The sequence below is a fragment of the Vanessa cardui genome, chromosome 18 (genome assembly GCF_905220365.1).
Source record: "Vanessa cardui chromosome 18, ilVanCard2.1, whole genome shotgun sequence".
Lineage (NCBI taxonomy): Eukaryota > Metazoa > Arthropoda > Insecta > Lepidoptera > Nymphalidae > Vanessa > Vanessa cardui.
Genome location: NC_061140.1, coordinates 8,765,740 through 8,785,006, shown reverse-complemented (window position 1 = coordinate 8,785,006; position 19,267 = coordinate 8,765,740). Strand labels below are relative to the sequence as shown.

The 19,267-nt window shown below is 33.3% G+C and overlaps 1 protein-coding gene across 2 annotated transcripts in view; it reads right to left on the bottom strand.

The window, feature by feature from the left end:
* LOC124537623 (high affinity cAMP-specific and IBMX-insensitive 3',5'-cyclic phosphodiesterase 8) overlaps window positions 1–19,267 on the bottom strand; it is a 231,674-nt gene that overhangs the window by 96,547 nt on the left and 115,860 nt on the right. The gene's annotated exons all lie outside the window — the stretch shown is intronic.

Genomic DNA, 19,267 nt, shown 5'->3' with positions numbered 1-19,267 from the left:
CTCGACGTCGTTTGTGGTATGTCGTGTTTGAGATAAGAGAATTTCGTTAGCGTCGACACCCATAGATATGTATAATAGTATATTAATGTGTCAGAAACATATAATACAATGTTAATATTAGTCTAACCGAATACTCAGTCTTCAGAATACAGGGTTCTGCTAAAAAGTAGTGATTCAATTTTTTTTTGGATCAACTAATGTGCCAGCTGTCTTGAGATATCAAATTGCAATAAATAGTTTCAATAAAAGGCTAGTAAAGTAAGTTTTTAAGTATCTCCCTGACAATATTTTAGACTATATTGGTAAGCTAATTGGTAGCCAAAATATATGTTTTTTATTTTTTAATAAGACATGTATATTCTCCATACTTTCATACCGAAAGAGGCGATGGCATAAAAAATGCCCAGAATACAGAAAAATGGCAGGAAATAGAGAAGGCATATCAAATACTTACAAAAACAAAAGAAAAATCTTCTAACATTACAGACTACATTTTGTCACCTGTCTGGACACACAAGGGAAACTACTAGATGCTTTCATTACGAAGGTGAAGCCATGCGAGCAGTCATAGAAAAAGCGAGGCATATTTGAAGCGTATGATTCTAATATATGAAGAGAAATGTAGAAAGTAGATAGGACAGAATATTGTTATGAGGAAAAAGAGGTTATAAGGAAGCCTGCATATGTGACATACAATTCGGATATATAACTTATTCCAACATTTTTTGACGTCCAAATGCGTTTTGATTTTTTTCCCAAATCCATAGTGAAAGTCGTGGTATAATCAAGCTCTTCAACCAATGATATCCCGTCATTTTGCTGTAAAATGTTGTTGATTTGGTTTTTCTCGATACGATAAAACCAATTTTTCTGACAGTTTCATAATATAGGAACGTATCTTTATTTATAAATACATATAAAAGGAAACACAAATCTTCTATTTTACTATCCCATTTGTACCCTGGGGGTAAATTCGAGGTGAGATGGCCCAGTGGTTAGAACGCGTGCATCTTAACCGATGATTGCGGGTTCAAACTCAGGCAAACACTATTTATATATGCTTAATTTGTGTTTATAATTCATCTCGAGTTCAGCGGTGAAGGAAATCATCATGAGGAAACCTGCATGTGTCTTATTTCATCGAAATTCTGCCACATGTGCATTCCACCAACCCGCATTGGAACAGCGTGGTGGAATATGTTCCAAACCCTCTCTTTAATGGAAGAGGAGGCTTTATCCTAGCAGTGGGAAATTTACAGGCTGTTACTTTTTTTGGGGTTATTCTCCCCCAAATATAGCATTCACGTAACTTGATGAATAGGTCAGACTTGCTTAACAGTTCAACTTTCGATCAAACTTTGGGTAACCATCTATTAAACTACATTTTTAATCCCACTTGCACCTTGTCCCCAATTAAATGTAATACCAATGGATAATAAACATTATTTAAATCAGTGTTATTGAAAAATAAAGAATTAATATTTAAATATAATATATACTTATCTGTATAATGATGTAGGATTAAAAACTAATCTATTCTTTACTTAAAATAAATCAAGATTAATTGGTCACTAAGCGTATATTATAGGTAAAATTTTATCAAAATTTTTATAATGAGAAATACATTTTTGATTGTGCGTTCGCATATATTCTTTGTATCTAAATGTAGATCAAATAATAAATAGTTACTACAAGGGAAGCCAATTTAATCACCAGTATTTCAAATCCAATCAGGTATAATAACAATATACATAAATATTATCATTTAACGTGTCAATAAGGTAATGGATAGTATGTATAAATCGAATAGCCCATTCATTATAGTAAATATTAGTTTTTCCCGGCGGTGAAATATTCCGCAATAAAAATTAAATTGTGGTCACTTTGCGTATCATAAATTACCTCAATGAAAAAACCACGACGATTGAACTTCTGTTACCATTGTCCAGAGAAATATAAATATACTCCCCGACTCGGCTTCCTACGGGTATTGTATCCGCTGATACTAAATACAGTAGAGAATGTCTAAATTATTCAGTGTTTCTTTACTATATTGTCCACGCATTATATACAAAAACCTTCCTTTCGAATCGCTTAATCTATTTAAAAAAAGAACTGCATCAAAATTCGTTGCGTAATTTTAAAGATCTAAGCATACATGGAGTCAGACAGCGGTAAGCGACTTTGTTTTATACTATGCCATGATAATTTAATGATAATGATTTTATAAAATAGGTAGGCGGACTGGTCACCTGATAGTGTGTGGTCACCATCACTCCGGACAAAATATTAACCTTTCAAACCGGAATACAAATATACCTTATTTGACGGTAGATATGATGTGTGGCTATTATGTAGAACGGATTTCGCGAAAATGTACCGTTAAGTAATAAGCCAATAATAAAAAATAATCATATCAGTAGGTTAATGTCTATGATAATGTATAATTATGACTAAGTGGAAATTAGTACCTAGTACTTATTATATTAGGGGCTCATGTTGAATTGCGTGAAAACTATTACACTGATTGCGTTTGTTTGTGTGTGTGAGAGAAATAACAGCCTATTGCGTTTGTTCCTCCTCTATTTATCTAACGATATATTTCGTGAGCTATTGACATTCGTAAACAAGCGTTAGCAAGGGTACTGGAAAAAAGACATTTATTTAAATTAATATTTCGTACAAATTAGAAAAAAACGTTCCAAACATTATTAATAATTATTATTGTCGAATTTCAACCATTATACAAACTGTATTAACAAAATAACCTCTATTAATTATAAATCGAAAGCTTATAAGAAGTTTCATTAAATTAATGTAGATTGTACATGATACTCGACCAAACACACCATTAGAGGTTTGTAATAGTTAAGTCTGTTATGTTAATAAACATTATAAATCAGTACGGGTCAAGTGACCTCTCAGCGAGGCGGGCTTAGGCGAATTTCTAATAATAACGATCGTACTTGAACATGACGCATACAGCGATATCATAATTGTATTGCTATTTTAATTCATATGTAGCTTTACCTATAACCCATATATAAATATAATAGTAATAATCTACTTGGTCGTAGTGCTTTGTGCAAGCCCGCCTGTGTAGGTACCACCCACTCATCGACCATATTCTACCGCTAAACTACAGTACGCAGTATTGTTGTATTCCGGATTGAAGGGTCAGTGAGCCAGTGTAACTAAAGGCACAGGGGACATAGCATCTTACTTCCCAAGGTTGGTCTCGCATTGACGATGTATGGAATAGTTAATATTTCTTAATTGTCATTGTCTATGGCTGATGGTGATCACTTACCATCAGGTGGTATTCCATAAAAAAAACCCACTTTAGTCCAGTTGTTGTGACACGTGAATCTTGACCGATTGCGCACTCAAACCTGGGCCAATACCACTAAGTTTCATGTACTTAATTTGTGTTTATATTGTTTTCGGCGCTGAAGGAAAATATCTTGAGGATTTTGATGCGTTGGATGAAAGTTTGGGACAATTTGCTTACATTGGAACCAACCCGTATTGGAATGTGGTGGTCAAATATTCTCCAATAAAGTCTATTAATAAGATAATGACTGAGCAAAGTAAGTTATAAATAATCCGATGCTCAATTTTACATATATTATATATTTACATTTTATTGTATATATGCAGCCTTTTTCTTTTGCGTTTCCATCCCTACATATTTTATTTTTATTTTAGGGAAATATACAAAGAGATGACACTTATGGCAATAATATGTAATATAACATACATCAATTGAGTTTCCGCTGATACTACCACTAATTTTTGTTCCTCTGCCTAAAGTTTGCCCGACAAATCGCTGGTTCAGTGATAAGGCCACCTGTTGCACCTACTCCAACTTCGTACGTCCCGTGTGCTTTAGATTGTGTATCTGTTTATATATTTTTACTATATTGCAAGTAAGTCATTTATAAATAAATAAAACATAATCAATCTGGAATTGATCTTGAAATATTTATCGATAGGTATAAGCATCTATCAACTCTGTGAAAGAAAGTAAAAACTTCTGGCCATCCTTGTCTCTTCTGAAAAAGGTTGGATTAAGCTCCAAACCTTCTGCTTAGAATGCTAAATATCTATCTATTATATATAGTGACCATAATGTTTCCTTCGATCACACAAAAAATGTCAACGTTATGTGCTTGTCATATTGGATTCCTGTGCAAACACACACAATAACGTAATAGCTGTTTGGTTAAATACCTGGTGGGTAGGTAACCTGGTCTTACAGAAATAGGTACCATTTCCATTACCATTGATTTTTACCACATCTTCTCTTTTATTCTCTTTTCTTTTATTCTTCTATATAGATAAAATTTGATAAAAGTTGTGTAGCAAACTCAAAAGTACATATTTAGGCTTTATATTTATTTGAAGCAAAATATTCATATGTATGTCCAACATTGTATTTAGTTTTATCATACATAGCTTTAAAAATATAAAAGTACATAAAAGTACTTTATGATGATAAGTACTTTATGATTGTGTTTGAATTAATTAAACATAAGATCAAAAGTTGTCGAGAATTAAAAATGGTAAATGAATCGTTTTTTTTTCTTAATTTTTTTTTATTGATAATAACTTTGTGTTCGAGATGTATAATATAAAATAAAAAAAAAAATACTTTATATTCGATTCAAATTATTTTAAACGCTACAAAGAAATACTATCAAAAGAGGTATAATCAACTGAAATAGTTATTTAAATTCAAATACAGACGATAGTACGAAACAATTTCATAAGTTAGAAGCATTCATATTAATAAAGTCAGTTTGTGAAAAATAGCAGGCAATTTTCTGGTCTCGCTGCGCTACGCTCATAAAAGTAGCAATTTCAATATTTTAGTTCCAACTGCACGGGTCGTGAGAAAAAATAAAAACTTATACATGCAAATGGTTCTATTTCCAGGCCACGGTAAGCGAAATGTATAATGCTTTGTCGATAGGATTCATATATAGATTCATTTTCGTTATCATCTACACTGTTAACGTTTCAACCCATTTACAAATTGTCTTAGGTTACTTGACGTCACTAGAAATCGGTCGCAAATGAGATGTCATTAAAATATATTTGTTTCGATGCGAGAATTGGCGCTTTAGTTGATTTTTTAGTTTTTAAGCAAATTTGTAATATTTTAAGTAAGTATATACTTTTATGGTAGTGTAGTGTAGTAATGTAGTTGTAATTTACATTACAATTACTATTAATTACCATGAATAAATATTGACCACTAAGATATGACGTCATTCAAATAAACATGGCGGTTGACAGTTGTCATTGTTGAACAAAATATAATATACAATTATTTTTATTTTTTTATGTAATCTCGACCTAACCGATTAATTTCCATCGTGTCTTTTCCATCACACGTGACATTGGCGAAATAATCTGTGCCTTTTTGGCACAAATAAAAGCCACAAAAAAATAACGATTTTTTAAATTAATTAAGTAGTCTAAAATAAAGTGCAAAATTTAATATTTATAGTGTAAATCTAAAGTGATAAAGTGACTTAATCCATATTTTCCCGGCTGAATTATTAATACGAAAACTTCAAATAAATATGAAACTGCAAACCAATTATGTTAACGAGGTAGAAGATAGATCATATTAATGTTATACATATTTTATCTGTCTATTACATTATATATGTACGTATATGTACTTTTAAAATAGATTTCTGTGCCTACCAAAGATATATAGGCTTAAATTTGTATCGAGCGTCATAGATAGAACTACCAAAAGTTACATACATTGGACGGTTCTAGGCTAAGAAAGGTTGTCCTGGAAAATCAGGACGTCTGGCAATCCTAACCTATATCAAGTAATAGCACGTTAAATAAGCGCAAGGTCAAAACACGAACATTCTAAGCCGGTCGACTTAATACGTCGGACACGACGTTCGGTGAAATAAACTGATAGTAAGATGACGAGAAACGTTGTGAGGTTCCGTAACTAATGAACTTCCTCTTCACAAGTCACAAGATCACCGATCGATTCTGCACTTTTTAAAAAGATTTTCGAATTTTTGTTCATGTATGATTTTGAAAATTTATCTCGCGTTGTGTAATATTTTGCAGAAATAAATTGTGTAAGTATTTTTTGAGCCGGAGATTTACAATAATACGTACATACACCACGGGGAAATGTTATACATTTTAGATTAATTATTATTGGCACATGGCATAGACGAAGAAGAGCCGATGAATTAACTGATGATTCATTTCAGTATATAAAAAATGAACATTCACTGAATATTCATTTTTTAATGTTGTGTTTATAATTCATCACGATATCGGCGGTGAAGAAAGAAAATCGTGAGGAAACCTGCATGTGTCTAATTTCATAGAAATTCTGCCACATGTGTATTCCACCAACCCGCATTGAAACAGCGTCATGGAATATGGTCCCTCAAAGATAGAGGAGGCCTTAGCCCAGGTGTGGGAAATTCACAGGCTGTTAATGTCAAATCATCATTCAATTCGATTTAGCAGTTTTTTTATATGAATCTGCGTAACGCATAGATAAATGTTTTTGTTACACAGGAAAGGTGAAAGTGTGGGTGAATAAAATCGCACCGGAAGCGATTTTGCTCGTAAGCCGATTGAAAGTGGTTTTATACTCTGTACTAACACTGGCCGTGCGAGCTTCGCTAACTGTATTATAGATTTTTTTACGGTTTTGTCCTAGTATGCCAAAAATATGCCGAGAGGCGAGATCACCTCATGGTTAGAACGCGTGCACCTGAACCGATGATTGCAGGTTCAAATCCAGGCAAGTACCAGTGAATTTTCATGTGTTTAATTTGTGTTTATAATTCATCTAGATTTCGACGGTGAAGGAAAAACATCGTGCAGGTTCCCTACATGTATTCCACCAACCCGCATTGGAACTGAGTGGTGGAATATGTTCCAAATCTTCTCCTTGAGGGGCGATAAGGCCTTAACCCAACCGCGGGAAATAAATATACTGTTGTGGTTGGTTGTGGTATGCCTAAAACGACGACACTCTAAACTCGTTGATCAAATTAAGAAGATTAAGGTTATTTAGCGCTATCCTTAAAATATTAAAAATATCAAAAGCCCTTGTTATTACTCTTTAGCATACGAAACATTTTTCGAACGGGGGCCTTTTACGCGGCGTACAGTGGAGGCAGACATCGTTATGTAAAGAACATTTAATTAGAATGTTTTACATGACATTAAAACATTATTTTGCTATATTTCATTCGAAGAGTTCTCGAGTGGTGACCATGGGCAGGAAGACGCAGTGTAGGTAGGATAGGCGAGAAGGTCCGACGATCGAAGCCACTGTGGGCTGCACAAGACCGGTAGTTGGCGATCTTTGGGGGAGACCTATGCCCAGCAGTGGACGTTTCAAAGGTTGAAATGATGATGATGATATATTATAGACAGAGGATATGATGCAATTTATAGCGAAAGCGATTTGTTCCAACTGAATGTAGTACAACATCTCCATGTTTTTTAGGTTAAAAGTTTTTATATCATATAGATTAAGGTAATATGAAATTAAAATCCAAAGTAAAATCCATTCAAATACTTCTCTTTGGTTTCTTTGAATTGTCGCTTTACAAGATAAACTACATTTGAACTTCTAAGAAATGTCAGCGAAACTTTTTAGTTTTTATTTTCATTAATTATGTTAATGTACAAAATGAAATCAACAAGTTTTTCAAGCTCTTTTATTGTACTTACAGAATTAATATTTTGTTTATATAATAAATTTGACATTATATTTAAATTAATTTTCTTGGTAAATGGCCTGATTTTAATAAAGAATTGAATATGGCCTTTCAGAGATTACGAGAATTGGATTGGATTGGCTTCTTAAAGTACTTTGTGTTATTTAACTTGTCGAGATTAGTCTTTTTGTCCTTTTTATTTTTCTATCAAAATTCATTGATTTCATTGTTGATTTATAAATTGTTAACCTTACCAAACCTTACCAAATCGGGTATATTATTCAACTTAAGATTATATAGAAGATAAAAAAGAGTGGAGAAAATACTTGTTGACTTTCAAGCAAGATATAATATACATCTTATATATACTATGTATAATATACATGTATTTACTGGTGTTATTATTTCAAATTATGGAAAACAGTAGCTAATGAGTTTCTTGCTGATTCTCGGTGAATCTATTTTCCGAGTGGTAGTTTTACGGTTAACAGTTTGTGAAAAATGTGAAAAATGGCGATAAAAAATTGCTTGTAAAAAGTCCTTAGTACCTATTATAATATGTATCTTACAACAATCTAGGTAGGTACGTTGGGGTAACTACAGATGTTACCTTTTTTCGATCTGTTAAGAGCTGTTCGGGCCATTTATGGTCTTAGCGAGCCTGAGCGTGTTTTAAAAGAGTTAGAGTACATTTAAGGTACAATATATTAACAATGCCTTAATGTACAGAAAAGTTAATATGTATATGGTAATAATTACCTTTGTCGTCCGGCGTTAGGCCTAAAAATATAAAATATAAAAGCCTATTTCCTTTCGTGGAGTTAAAGCTTCCTTCACACAAGGGAACGGTGTTACTTTCGCATTTTTAATATTAGTATAGACTAATTGAGCCCGCGATTTCATGCATTTGAATTTAACAAAAAAAGTTATTGTTTTAGCCTAACTTACTACTTATTAAATCAGTGAAAGTCCTGTCAAAATCGGTTCAGAGATTGGCTAGAACAGACAGATAGATTGACGGAGAAAAATTGTTATTTTGGTAAGTATATGTACCGTGTATATATGCATTAAGTAAAACGTGGTTATTTTAATATAACAAGCAGACACTCGTTTTTTTTTATATGTATAGATGGATACATGATACGTGAAGAATAAAAAATCGCGCCAATTTTCAAGAATGTGAATCTCATTTACGCTGCATGAGTATAATGTAAAATTTGGATAATCTAAGTAACTAAATTATTTTTTATCACGTACCGATGATTTATGTGATAAGCTACGTATTGTGTCGTCACAATCTTGATGAATTTTGGCCGCGATGCTATCGACGCTTACGTCACGCTAACCGAATACGGAATTCGATGATAGCCGATCACCTGGTATTAATTATGATTATAAAAAATAAAACGGTAATCGTAAATAGTTAGATACCGTACGACACAACTTGTATGTAGCATCGGCAAAATTCGTAAAACCGATCGCATCCGAATTAAGTTCGCTATCCCAAGTTATTAATATTTATTTCTTATGTGATCAATGATCTATGATCTTTAAACAAACGTTATAACTGGAATATCATGTGACCTAAGATTTACATTTTACATGCACTTGTCTTTTCGGGCTGAACTAGGGCTAGAATCTATAGCGAATAGTGTCGAATGGCGCGATGGGTTGCTATTTCTATTGGTTGTGTAAATTGGCAGTATTCGGTTTTATCGAATTTGCCGATGCTACATCTAAGTTGTGTCGTACTATACTTATTCATAAACGCTGGGAGCTACGTCAGCTGTACTGCATTATAAAATATCATAAGAACTGATTACGAATGATAAACAAATTCCATTCGACGGAATCATTTATTAGGCGAAACAAACATTTCAGGCGATAACTTGACTCTTTTTATATTACAACTAGATGCGCCCGCGACCTTGTACGCGTTTGAATTTAACAAAAAAGATATATTATTGTAGCCTAAGTTACTCCCTATTATATCAGTTATTTGCCAGTGAAAGTCCCATCAAAATCTGTCCAGCCTTTCTAGAGATTGGCCGGAACAAACAGACAGACAGACCGCCAAAAATTGTAAAATGCTATTTTGGTATACGTATCGTGTATAAATACATACGCTTTTTTAATATTACAAACAGACACTTCAATTTTATTATATGTATTTGTAATATTCAAAAATATTATTCATATAAGCTGTTAAAATTTTATCAAAAATTAGACAGTGTTACTATTTTCGAAATATGATTATGAATGGATTGTAATAATTTGTTTTTTTTTTTTAACACGTCTTTCATCTTATTTGCAGTAAATACTAATAATAGTATATTTATAGACGACGGCTGTGTCAAAACCATTTGTACTTTTGAGGGTGAAGGTTTGGAGCTTTTCATTACTCCGTTCTAGCGTGGATTGGTGTATAAAGTGTGATTTCCGTTTGATCCAGTGCTGGGCAGACCTCTCACTAAAGGGAAGAACTTCATTCGACTCATTTTAGTTTTCCCCTTGATTCTTCCACTGGTTACACGATGATTTACGACGATTTATAATCCAATCCAATAGCACCTCTTCCAGGACACATTCCGAATGTCCAGCTAAAATCTATGACTAATTTGCAGTCAGATATTGCCTATGAATACCAAACATCAAATAAATAAATAATAATTACTTAAAAATTAAATTGTTATGTTTAAATAAAGAACATTTACGCTACGACTATCCAGCATAGATTTATTTGGAAAAAAATAAAATGTCTTTCTAAAAATATTAATTTCAAAGTCAGTATTATTCATAAAACCATTAAAAGACACTCCGGAGCGACTAACTTAATTTCATTCGCTTATTTTCCATTATCATTAAAAAAACGTTAAAAGATAAAACATTTTATAAAAAAATACAAGACCAGTGAACAGGGGTCGTTAAATTGTCTAAACCGACCACAGATGTAAATAACTTCTAGAGAAGACAAAGTAAATTCAGGAAAATCGAGTTTATCCGAAACAAGCTTAATTATCTCTCTCTTTAAGTAAAAAAAAATAACCAAAAAATACTAATAAAACATACATTAAGATAATTCTTTAACGAAATTATAATGCAAATTAAAATATAATATTTCTTACAAACGGAAAGGGTCAATGACCTCTACATTTTTAATGACGTGATTGACTTGTACGGTCATTACTATATGTCAATTGACCTGGAAATATAGGGCCTTATTATGAATATGTTGTTCATAAGATGTGTAGTTAAACAATGATTTATCTCTCAAATGTAAAAAGTAGGATTTAAGGAATTAAAAAAGTTCATTTGGGTCGTGAACCATTGCGCTAATGACGCTTAAACTTTTTTGCCATTGAATGAAGAATGAATGGTTTGAATGGAACATCGTCTCCTTTGGGATCTGAAATATTATATCTTGTATGTGTAGTCACATTAGCTTACTCACCGTTCAATTCGGAACACAAAACTACTTAGTATTGCCGAATCACTCACATCTGGGGGTAGAATCATTATATAAGTGTGGGTGATACTTATCTAGACGGGTTTGCACAAAGCCCTTTCAGCAAGTAAATCTTGCTCGTGTTAACATAGTTTTGGAACAATTCAAAAAATATTTTTACGTAAAAAACATCGCAAATGATCGCAGACTAAACAAAAGTACATTACATTTTCATTTCTGTGTTGATTTTTGTTTGCAATGATTTTTAAAATGTTTCGATCGATCAGAATTTTATTATAGCCTTTGTATGTTCTCGAAGCGATTCATTTTGATTTCTGTGATAGAATTTTCTACGACGCATAATTCAAAAGTTTTTTAATAGACTAGACGAGTAGAAAATAATTAGAAACCTTTTTGAAAGATTAGATGCTGGATATTTGTTTCGGAAAATTTATATGAATTTTAACGGCTCGTTACTAGTTAAAAAAATACCGGTTACAGTATTAATAACATTATTATATTTGTATTTAGCAACCATGTATTTTTCACACAGTTACTTAATAACGCCTACCGATAACATACTGGTAGGCGGGCGGCCAAATGTTGATGACCAGCGCCCAAAGATATGGGCGTCTAAAAATATGATCCATGCGCAACCTTTGCAGCTAAGATGCTATGTTCCTTGTGCTTGCAGATAGACTTACCCTTTAAACCGGGAACATAACGATACTAAGTATTGCTTTTGACTATAAAATATCTGATGACACAAAGCCGTACAGTACATACATATTCTTACGTATATGGCGTAAGGTTGATTTCGAACAAATTTTAATTTATAAAGAAAACTAGCGACCCGCCCCGGCTTCGCACGGGTACAATACTGATACTAAATATACTACAGAATTTGTTTATTAACGACATCACATCGCAAACTTCTAAAATTATCAGTGTTTCTTTACTATATTGTTCATGTATTATATACGCAAACCTTCCCCTTGAATCACACTATCTTTTAAAAAAACCGCAGAAACCTTAAGCCGAGAAAACGCCATAGTGTATCTATCAAAAAATAATACGATATACTTAAAGATGTATGTTTTTACAAATTACCTTTTATAGGATAATATACTGGGGCTCAACCAAGGGGCTCGTATAGCTTATTTGTTTTGATTGCTGAGGAGCATGCCCGTGGCTAACACCGGCTCCAAATATAGCAATAATTATAACTACAGTATATAATCGAAGATCGACTTTTAAGTAGTCTAATATTTTTCATTTCATTTTACTTAGGATGACTCTAAAAAAATATTTTTATTACATTTTAAGTGCATATTTTAGTTTGAAGTCTCTTTTTCTTTTTGTTAAAATTTTATTTATTTATTAAGTATTGTTATTTCCCTCGCTAGAGAGCTCCGATAATAACCACGTCAGATTGCTGCTAAATTCAAAGCGCTACGAAAATTAGCCAATATATGTGGTAAAAAATAAATGACAAAAAAATGTTATTGTGGGTTATAACTAACAGATAGACACATACCATCGCTGAGTTTTTTGTAGATATTTTGAGGTGTACAATTCTGTAGTACATTATTTTGATCTATCTCATAGTATTCAGCCAGCGTTTGCAATATATACGCAAAAATGTGTCTTTTTTTGAGATCACATTAGAAATTTCTAAAATTTCAGTGTTTATCTACTATATTGTTCACGTATTATATAATAGGTTGGGGAAAATTTTTCTTCGTATTTTATATGAAAATTCAAAAAGTTTTTTTTATAGTTTATTTACATTTGACTAAAGTATGTAGGTGCCATTTTGTTCCATAACTTTTTGCCATCTTTTTGGTAGTGACATGATCCCATTGCTGTAAAAATTTTGGGGCTTCTGATCGAAAAACTGCGACAAGTGGTTTTGGCAGTCCCCTCGCGATGTTAACCTGACACTGCCTAAGGAATTCTGCAGAGACCGAAACAGATAAAAATCTGAAGGTGCAAGGTCAAGACTATACGGCGGATGCATTAATACCTCCCAGCCAAACTCTCGTAATTTTTGTTGAGTGGCTAAAGATGTGTGATGTCTAGCGTTGTCATGGTGAAAAACCACACCCCTTCTGTTGATCAATTCTGGCCGCTTTCTCTCAATTTCTTGCTTCAATCTCATCAATTGTTCGCAATACAGTTCTGAATCGATGGTCCTGCCGGGCGGTAACAGCTCATAATGAATGATGCCCTTCCAGTCCCACCATACAAACAGCATTACCTTGTTGCGAGTTAATCCGGGTTTTGCCACAGTCTGTGAAGCTTGACCGGCCTTTGACCACGATCTTTTTCGCACGTTCTTGTGATCCACTTTTCATCACCAGTTATCAGCTTCTTCAAAAATGGTTCGGTTTCATTACGTCGTAATAAAGAATCACAAATGAGTACACGGTTCATTAGGTTTCTTTCAGTGAGTTCATGAGGCACCCATATATCGAGCTTTTTTGTGTACCCAGCTTTACTCAAATAAGTCAAAACCGTTTTGTGGTAAATTGCCAGTTCTTCAGCTACATCGTAACTACTAATATGCCGATCTTGCTCCACTTTTTCAAAAATGGCATGAATTTTATCCGTAACAGGGCGATCAGAGCGAGATGCATCTTTGATATCAAAACTTCCGGCTTGAAAACGCTTAAACCAAACTTGCGCTACTCTCACAGATACTGCATTAGGTCCATAAACATCACAAATTTTTTTCGCGGCTTGAGGTACATTTTTACCTTTTTTATAGTAAAATTTTAAAATGTATCGAATTTCTTCTTAAGATTTACTCATTTTAACAACAACAAAAACAAATGAAAATCACACAAATTCCTAATTTGAATTTGGAAGTGCCTTCTTTAAAATTAAAACTTTTTAATGATACCAAAACCAGCCAGATACAAATGGTATAGCCAAAGAGATTTTATTACAAGTTCATACATACTATATGCGAAAAGACTTTTTCCCCAACATAATATACAAAACCATTCCCTTTAGATCACTCACTCATACTATTCAGTGATAACAAATAGGTACAATATACACAATTCTCACTCCTTAGGAAATATAAACCGCTATGTCCCTGCGTTTTAAAACTGTAATATCTTCGAAAATATTCATTTAAATTACATGCTGTAAAGGGCAATATTGATCTATATTGAATGCACAATTTATTTAAGGTTAGGTACCTTAAATAAATTATATAAAGATTAATGCTATATTGCTTAAAATCGCTTCGAAAATAAAAGATAAAAAAATGTTTATTGTGTGTTATCTTTAAGAGATAGGCATATACCATCGGGGACTTTTTTGTAGACATTTATGTGGTGTACAATTCTGTAGAACATTATTTTGATCTATCTAGTAGTCGTCACGGTAGCATGCGTAAGCGATCCCGTGGCGTCCGCCGAAAGACGGAGAGGGTACCGCTAGTTTTTTAGTGGGTAAACCCGGTGTGCTTGGGCGTACTCGGCGTTCAGGGCTCCGGGGAGTCCCACACGCCCCCCCACTTTCCATCACATGGGGGAAGCGCGTAATGCGTTTTTCCAGCGAGAGAAAAAAAATGATCTATCTAGTAGGGTTCAGCCAGCGTTTACAATGTAAGCGCAAAAAAATTGAAAAATTACGCCATTACATGAGAAACTTTTAAAATTATCAGTGTTACTTAACTATATTGTTTATGTATTATATATAAAAACCTTTCTCTCGAATCACGCTATCTATTAAAAAAATCGCATTAAAATCCGTTGCGTAGTTTTAAAGATTAACGCTTACAAAGAGACAGGACAGAAAAAGTGACTTTGTTTTATACTATGTAAAGAAGCTGAGAAATTATAAACGGAACTATTTAAATTACCAACAAGTTGGGACTCTTCAAGTCACAACTGTCAAGTAGACCACTTACTATCGCTATAACTTTTTTACTTACAAAACATTCATTGACGTAATTCAACAGTTCCTTAAAATCCTTATAAATAAAAGATAATACATTTCGACTACACATTATAACTTGAAAGATTTCCACTGAAAAGTAATATATTAGCCGAATTTCTAAGATACAAATACTTATAAAAGTAACTTTGTGAAATATATCTGTTTTTCCATATAAAGTAATACTGAAACAAAAACACATTAAGTGTATTACACTGTGAGTTCTGTACTCTTAATATTTGTATACAATACTTGCTGAGCCCGTGACTTCCAGCGCGTTTTAATTTCACAAAAATGTTTTTGTTCAGTTCACAGAATTGATTGTATATCGTATTGAAATACCTATGCTCATTTCAATGTTTTTTTTTCTATTTTTTAAATTGATATTTTGTTTTTGAAGCTTTATTGAAAAAAAATCTTTATAGGTATACAAAGTTTGGTGCACGATTTTCTTGGGCTAAAACAACAACACTACTGGCATTCGTCGTACGTGCATTCATGGGTAAAGCAACCCTTGGTTAAATTTATACGAGCTTTGATTAACGTTTGCCCTTGTGACTTGTTGATTGTCATAGCAAAACTTACAGCTTTTGTGATACTAAGTTGATTGTCACCGTCACCCAACGTGAGGGCGGAGTGGTCAGTACTGGACATTGCGACGAGACTTTATTATAATTTGATATATAATTCTTAAATAAAAATAGTCTAAGTTACTTCTGATTACATAACCTAAGTGAAAGTGTAAGTTTCGACAAAATCGATCCAGCCGTTGCAGATATTAACCGGAACAAACAAACAGACAGAGGAAAAAATGTTATTTCGTTATATGTGTCGTGTATCTTTATAATTTTGTTTTAATATTACGAACAGACACTCCAACTCTATTATGTGTATAGATTAAATTGTCACTAGAAAAAGTGAAATGAGAAAACTGGATTGGCATTCTTTTGTTTCGAGTTTGAATGACATACGGAGATAACGTGTTAATCTTAACTGATAATCGCAGAATTAATTCCGGCCGAGCACCACTGTATTTCCGTGTGTTTAACATCTATATATAGGCGAACTACCACTGAGTGATTCATCACGAGATCTCTGATACTATAAGTACGATTGACTTGAAATCCGGTATATTCGATGTGTTCAAAATCGGATTGGATTCGTTCGTACCGTTTACAAGTAATTCATTAACTTTTATTATTTTAAAGCGTCAAAAGCGCAATGGTTTTGGTTCCGCATAGCGATGTAAAAGTCGCAGGTTCGATCCTGACCTCTTGGGCTATTGTCGTCCCCACTCATGAGAAGTGATAATAGTTATTTCTTAGTTGACGTGGGGCATTGCTAATATTCTTAGTAAAAAAAACAAATACAATAATAAAAAATAACAAGCAAGACATAAGCATATTATTATTAATAAATAAAATCCCTAATGCTATTCGGTGGTAGGGCTTTGTGCAAGGCCGTCTGGGTAGGTACCACCCACTCATTAGTTATTCTACCGCCAAATAACAGTACTCAGTATCTTTGTGTTCCGGTTTGAAGGGTGAGTGAGCCAGTGCAGTACAGGCACAAGGGACATAACATCTTAGTTCTCAAGGTTGGTGGCACATTGACTATGTGAGGAATAGCTAATATTTCTTACAGCGACATTGTCTATTGGTGATGGTGACCACTTTCTATCAGGTCGCCCATATGCTCGTCCGCAAACATATACCATAAAAAACAAAATCCTAAGCATGATCGACTCAGGTGAAGTAAATCCTGTGTTTCTATTGTTACTACTAATAGTTTGTTTTGTTTTTATTGTAATTTTGTAATAGCATCTGTTACTTGCTCTCAATTCTTCTGAAATATATTATTTAAATGTATCATACAAAGTACCAATTGTACACAAATTTATGCGTAATGCTTGAGAAATGTCACCAAGTCAAAAAAATATATCAGAGAGGAAATTTGAAAGCGAAGTTTTAATTATATTTATTTAATATCCTCCCCTGCCTTTTCCAACATCTATCAAAAGTTGCGAAGGTGTGAGAATATCATTAAAACATGCTCAATGTTAAAAATACAGAAATTGAGAAAGCGATTGACGAGGGTCAGCCTTCTGACGGAATGTTACAATGAGGACATACATTTTAAATGACTACTTTATTTTTGAACTCGAATGATGTTTTTACTTCTATATTATTATACAAGGAGGAAATAAGCATCAATTTATAAATATGTATTATTAGGAACTTTGATATTCTACCGCTAAACAACACTACGCAGTATTGTTGTGTTCCGGTTCGAAGGGTGAGTGAGCCAGTGTAACTACAGGCACAAGGGACATAGCATCTTAGTTCCCAAGGTTGGTGGCGTATTGACGATGTAAGGAATAGTTAATTTTTCTTACAGCGTCGTTGTCTATGGGTGATGGTGACCACTTACCATCAGGTGGCCCATATGCTCGTTCGCCAATCTATTCCATAAAAAATGTTGCCGAAAAAACTTACTGTGAACTTAACGATATGGAACAATCGAAGATCATGTTTCTTATGTACTTCTTACGTGTATATTCATGGTTTGTCTTGTTTTGATGCAAAACTATATTGTGATTATTGTTGATATAACACACAACAATGCACACAAGAATGGCAGAATTGTCCGCTTTCTTGTAAACAGAAATAATTCATCTGTAGACCAAGGGTTTGACGTGCTTTCTGAGGCACGGCTGATAAACCAATATTACAGACTCCTAACACCCTAATAATTTGATGGCCTGATGGCCTGAAACAGGATTTCAACCCAGCTGAGGTCATTGGATCCATGTGGCACTTTTATGGAAATTAAGCACATGATTATTTCCATCTTAGACGAAATTAATTATAAATAAAAATTAAGCACATGAACATCCCCAGTCCCAGTGGTACTTGGGACTAAACCCGCATACAAACAAATAGCTGGACTAACTCGAATCACTAATAAAATAATCTGTTAATTCTAATGTTTTGTTCATATATTCTAAGATAAATGTTGGTTCATTTTATTTCCGGATTGAGTTCAAGTTATTGCTCCATCGGGGTCAACGTCTGTGCAAGTGTTCACGGGAATAAGCTAGTGACGCACCACGACTGTTTCGGAATCTGGACGCTTGGTGTTTCGTAATACCTTTATATATTTACTTAGGTATATTATGAGTGGAATCTATTGCAGAACACATCCTAACTAAAATTGTAAACAACTGAACTCTAAATGAGTTTGAACTTTTCAATATATTCTGCCTGGAAGTCATCAAGTATTAATTCCACGCAATTTTATCATATGCATAATAAATGTATTGAATAATATGGCGTCTTTATCAATGTATTTTGTACAAATAATTTGAATTTATGAAACCTAAAATTAAAAATGTCTGTGTCAACGATCATCATGAATATTTTTATAAGCTCCACCATCCATTTCGCGCACTTAACTATCAAGTTAGTGGAAACAATTTGAAGAGACCAACACTCAAACATGAATGATCCATTCACTATCACCCATTTACAAATCATGAAAACTGGTGTACACACCACTCGACCACGGAGGTCGTCAGTATTGTTAAAACGATTTAGCTGTCTTATGTCGTTGTTTAATTAATAGCTCCATTTAACACGAGAGATTATGATTTTAAGTAGCACTGGTTAACAGTATTAACTGAAATTTATGGAATTCTAGGAAGGCATTACTCAGATTACATTATTTCCAAGTTCACGCCTTTAGCTAATCTGGATATACTTTAAACGAAAAAAATCTACGATATAATCAAAATTAACATTTGTATAAGAATTTGTTCTCAGGAACCGCTTCTATACAAGTATATATATATACACACAAATACATATGAATATTCATCTATATATATAATAGAATTGGAGTATTTGCTTGTAATATTAAAATTACCTTTTTTTACTGAATGCATATATGCTGTCTGTTAGTCTGTTCCGGCTCATTTCTGGAACGACTGGACCGATTTTGACGGGATTTTTTACTGACACATTACTGATATAATAAGGAGTAACTTAGGCTACAAAATATTTTTTTTTGTTAAATTCAAACGCGTACAAGGTCGCGGGCACAGCTAGTATATATATAACAATAAAACACTAGACTATGACTA